Source organism: Bombina bombina, chromosome 10 (assembly GCF_027579735.1).
Source record: "Bombina bombina isolate aBomBom1 chromosome 10, aBomBom1.pri, whole genome shotgun sequence".
Classification (NCBI taxonomy): Eukaryota; Metazoa; Chordata; class Amphibia; order Anura; family Bombinatoridae; genus Bombina; species Bombina bombina.
In genome coordinates this window covers 123,070,262-123,076,261 of record NC_069508.1, presented here as the reverse complement: position 1 = coordinate 123,076,261, position 6,000 = coordinate 123,070,262, and positions in this window count along the sequence as shown.

Here is a 6,000-nt window from a genome sequence, read left to right as displayed (position 1 = left end):
AAAAATATAAAGGTGAAATTCTCTTAGTTGAAAGTTCTGGGAAACAATCTATGAAAGGTCAGTAGCACTCAACAAAGTACACTAGTTTAATAGATAACTAATTTGGGGAAATGCTGCATTTCTTAAAGGTTACATGAGAGCTTAGAATAGGATGCTACTGTGAGGGAACTGTGTTCATTCTAAAATACCTAAAATAAAAGGAAACATAATTCTGATATTCACTGTAAATTAAAAGGTTTGTATGAAATTGTTTCATAACTGTTAAAGCACTTTCCCAAGTGTGGTAAAATGTATATGCTGCTGCAACATTCTCTAAAGGGAAAATATTAGTTTGCAATAGGTGATTTGTAGCAGTAGATGCTTTTTGTTTAATTACAGGTTTATTTTTTATATGAAAATGAATTATTGTGCATAAAGTTTTATATACACTAACAGATACACTCACTAGTCCTGGAATGAGTAAGAAAATTCCCTTGTTTTCTATTGTTAACATTTAGTGGACTATTTTACATTTCTCCCATATGGATATTTTCCCACTCCTGTATATACTCACACACATAGATTGATGTGACAGCAGTGTTCCTCAACCACGATCATGAATTACCCCTAATAGTCCAGGTTTTAATTAAATCTTAACTAGAGCACAGGTGAAATAATCAGCTGATCAGTAACCATGGTTACTAACCAGCTCTCACCCATCAGCTGATTATTTTACCTGTGCTCTAGTTCAGCTAAAATTAAAACCTGGGGCTCCATTACATATGCGGCGTTGTCCGCAAAATCTTGCGCCGCCGGTTTTTACGCAATTTTGGTATTACATATACGGCGTAGCATACAAGTTACGCTCGTATATTTCACCCGTCGGCCGTATTTTTTTCTCCCATAGATTAACATAGAACAGCCGCGCAATTTGGTATCCAATATACAGCGTAAGGACTTACATACGCAGAATTCAGAAAATCTACTCCATTCTGATCTCGTCACACATTGCAGGCGCAGCAAACCCTTACACTGACTAAAAAAGCAACGTAACTCCCTGGAAGCCTTAACAAACACATACATTTAAGCAGCATCTCAAATATTTAAAGGGACAGTATACCATGAGATTTGTTTTTTAAGCTTTATTTGTGTATTTGAAATAGCTGATTTTGTATTTTGAAGTCACAACCTAATCAAATGCATGGAGCTTGTAGGTATAATCAGATCTCATTACTTTATCACATTGTGTACATATACTTGCTTATTTACTTTATATTTTTTCTTAAAACAATTACCAATACTTGGAGAGACTAATGGGCAATCATAATTGTATTACCTTTATCTCTTTAGAACCCATTGGGAGTGTAATTTATTCTACTGTTGACACATCTTGGCATTGATGCTACAATATATAATGGGACATTCAAGTCCAAAGAAAACCTTCTTGTTTCAAATAGGGCTCATATGATAATTTCTAAGACCTTGAAGGCCGCCTCTTTGCAATTGTATCAAACAAATCACAAACAACACAACCTCTCACCTGCAGCCTTAAAACACCTGATAATGCACACCCTATCAGTAACATCACTATTATATATACCCATGTGTCAATTTATATTGGATGTGAGATACATTGATTTACATCTTAGAAGTGAATATTACTATATGTACCCTTCATAAACAATTATTGTGTATGTGAGTTATAGTACAAGCATATGTCATAAACATGATAATATTACCTGTTGTTATTGCCATTTCCACACAGGTCATATTATATGTTTTAACAATATCAGTGTGATAAAACACACCTTACATGAATGTGTATAACAATGACATGGTAAATAACAGAGGACAAGGTTTATGATGAACTATAACAATATTTATTTATTTTTTGGCTTCTTGGATGAGGGAGCTGAGGTGTCTTTAGTGTATTTCCTTGTTTTCCTGGTTTTAGAGGATTCTGGTGTTTCTACTGGGGTGCTGGCCACAGATGATAGGCTGGAGGCAGTGTCCTATTAGTGTAAAGTGCTCAACTAACATACCGAAGAGTTGATTTTGTTCTCTCCATCTATTATCCATCTGCATATCAGACAGAATTTGCATAATCTGTGACTGGTTCTGAACACTTGCACTTAACGATGCTGCCATGTTCCTCTGCAGCTCTATGCTACGTTGTTGTATCCTCTCTTGCCTCCTGAAGAACCTCTCTTTGCCTCTTTGTATGCTCTCAGTGCTTGTTATGAGCCTCCTCTGGAGTGCAATGTATTCCTCAGCCAAGGGAGAATACAATGCATCCACAGGCTCTTGAGCAACAGGGCAGGTTCAGCTGCATCTACTGATGCTCGTGGGGCAGGTTCAGCTGCATCTGATGGTGCTTGAGGTGCAGCTGTAGTTTTGGATATATTTCCATATGCAGATGGTGGAGCTCGTCCAATGGATGAGGATTGGGGAGGTCGTCCCATGGATGAGGATGGGGGAGGTCGTCCCATTGATGAGGATGGGGGAGGTCGTCCCATGGATGAGGATGGGGGAGGTCGTCCCATGGACGAGGATGGGGAGCTTTCTGACCAGTGTGTGACCACTCAGCCTCTCCAATTAGCACTTCTTGTGACAAAGTCTGTGGGTAAAATCCATTAATGACATGAGATTGTGTTGCGGGAGGTAAATACATGGACCTTTTGTAGCTGTCTTGGCTCCCCCTCAAAGCCAAAGGGAGGATATTCCTCTGGCCAGGAATCTTGCAAGGGATCATATGCCAATGGTGGTGGCATCACTCCTGGGTCTTCAAATGAAGCCATCCAACCATGCTCATGCCTGGGAGCATACTTTTCTTGCAGTTGCCTGATGACTGGTGGTGGTGGTGGCATGGATGTTTGCATCATCGTTACTGGAGGTTCTGTGGAGGATTCAAAGGATGAGAGGGATTAGTACAGTCAGATATATGTCCATGTGGGCATACAATTACATGTGGCTTGTGGCCTGTGTTACTCTGATACATGTTAGTATTGCCCTATTCTACCTCATATCATGAATTGCATTGTGTTAAGTAGCAGTAATGTCAAGTATAATTGTGGATGTTTTTGTTAGTACGCCAAATACCATGCTTCTAATTGTGTACATGAATGTGTGATATTAAAGGATGTTATATCTCAAATACATATAAAACTGTTGTGTGGGCTGTTACTCACCAGCATGCTGTGCTGTGGTTGCAGCCTCTGAGTCACGAGCCCCTGGAAGTCCACGGGCTGCTGTGATACTCAGGGCCCAGCATATCATCTACTACCAGGTATTATTCTCTATATCCAGGGATGGACCACCACCTGTTCCCTTCTGGTGCATAGCTTCCTGCCACATCTTTTTTTTGACCCGCCTCTTGCAGTCATTCCAGCACTTTTTCAGGCCCTCAACAGTCCTCCTCTGCGGGGCCACACTGTTGACGGTATCCTCTACTGCCAATCATGCAGTTTTTCTCTTTTTGGCAATGCCTTTGCCCTTCTCCTGCCTGAAAGAGGGCACTGTAATTGCCCATGATGGCCTGGACAAGGGCAACATTTTCCACAAATGAGAAGTAGTGACATCTTAGCCTCTCATCCTCCATGGCCACTTGGCTTCCTGCCTGTGATGTCCCTGGTCTGGGTTCCTCCCTATTGTCTCCCTCCTCCCCCCCTTCTGTCCCCATGTGCACCCTCCATCCCTCTCCTGGATGTGCCTGCTCTCTGGGGCTCTCGGGCATATTCCCTCCCATCATCCCTTCTGGCTCTCCCTCTCCCCACTCCATTTACTCCCTGACGGGGAACCCACTGCTCTTCCTGTCCTCTCCAATACTCCTCTCCCCTCCTCCTCTCCTCTCTACCTCTCCCTGCCTTCCTCACACTAAATCACACACTCACATCCCAGTTCAATCACACACAATCACAACCAAACATTCAGTCTATCACACTGTAAAACTCAAATAAAATATGTGTGAGGTGTTAGAAAACAAAGTGTGGTGAATTTGTATATGTATGTATGCAATGTGTGCAATATGTAAGAAAATGTGCAAGTGTACAAGCTTACTCAACAACAATGCAACCTAACTAACTCCTCTGTTTGCACCTCTCTATCTACTCTCACTAATCCTCCACTCCAGTGTAGTGTGTTGTAGCTCAACGAACAATCCAAACACACTGAAGAAAATGGCGGCTGCGCATTGGGTTTATATATGAATTTGAATATAGTAATTATGTGTTGCATTTTTATTTGAATTCTGGGTTAGTTTTTACGCGTGTTAACCTAATTTGCATAAAACTACTCTTTATTGACATGTTCTGTGGACACAAGACTGGAGTAAGTTACTTGAGACGACTAAAAAAAAAACAAAAAACTAAAGCCAGTGAAGGTAATAAAGAATAATATATGTAAGCATCAATATAAGTTGAATTGTAAGTTGTAAAACACATAAATTAATTATATGTCAACATACTAGAGATTGCATTGATTCAATAGATACAAACACACATTGATTCATTAACTATTTTGCTTACTCAGATTGGTTAGTTAAAAAGATTGACAGCTCCTAGACCTTATAGGATTATATGCAAAAAAAAAAAATCGGTTAGACTGTAAGGTGGTGGGGAAAGTGCTCACCCGGAAAAAACTTATACCCCAAAAGTTTTTTTTAAAAAGATGTGAAAGTAGTAGGTGGCGCAAAATGCTATTTCCCGTGTTGGACGTATTCTTAATATAAATGAGTGCAATATATTATATTGGATGGTACAATACCCTTGAATAGATTATTCCTTTCTTCTATAAAATACCACAGTACTATCAGTTATGATATAAGTATATTTATTTATGGTTAAAATTTTTGTACAATATAAAAAATTATGACACCGGTGTCAGTACAATTTGGCCAATTTTATATATATATATATATATATATATATATATATATATATATATATAAACATATAAAAAATGCGCAGATATAAAAACACTGTATCGATATCACAATATTTGCTTATTGTATATTGTGGGTATGTTTTAATACATATGAGTTGAGTAATTTCCCTAGCTTAATCTAAAAATACCCAACAAATTGTACTAGTATTCTTCAATGTGTCAAAAACATATGTATAATCAGATACCTTGTCAGATACACTAAGTGGCTGATACTATATTTTGAGTTGTCCTATATGTGTGTTAGTTAAATTCTATGCAAACCTTCATGCAGTCTTATAATAAGCCAGAGTTTTGACCGTAGGTGCGGAGCGGATAAGCCAGGTATGTTAAGTTGTCTTAATGAAAGTTACCTTTTTTGGTTTCATCTGTAATTCTGAGGTTAAGTATATGCCGCTGTCTGTGGTGTTACCTGTCGGTCAGTGACCGAGCAATATTTCTCCGTTACAGCCTGGTGTTCCGTAGGCTGCTGGATCTTGATGTCTAGGGTTTGTATGCGGTTAAATATATGCCGCTAGAAAAAACCTCTCTCTTGCCGTTCTCTTGCTTAGGGACTTTATCCTGGATGAGAAGATAGTGTGGTGTTCGGTGCCGTTTGATGTTCTCCTCCCTCTCTCCTTTTGGTCAGTGACCGATCGTGTCTTGGCTGGATACAGATGCAGTGCGGTGGTTAGTGCCGCCTGATGTTTTCCACTTTCACTCCTTTCGGTCAGTGACCGATCGTGTCTTGGCTGAATGTAGCTGGCCTTTGCTTGTATTCTGCTTAAGGTCAGATTGCGGTTAAATAAATGCCGCTAGTTGTTGATATATACCAGATAGGTGAAGGCAAAACTTCTTAAACAGTGATGATTGTGGACTTTTCGTGATGAATGATCAGAAGCGCTCCTCTTGATTCTTTTTCAATCAATGTAGCAATACTTTTTACATCGATTGAAAAAGAATCAAGAGGAGCGCTTCTGATCATTCATCACAGAAAGCGACACAGACAGCGGCATATACTTAACCGCAGAGTTACGGATGAAACAAAAAAAGGTAACTTTCATTTAGACAACTTAACATACTTGGCTTATCCGCTCCGCACCT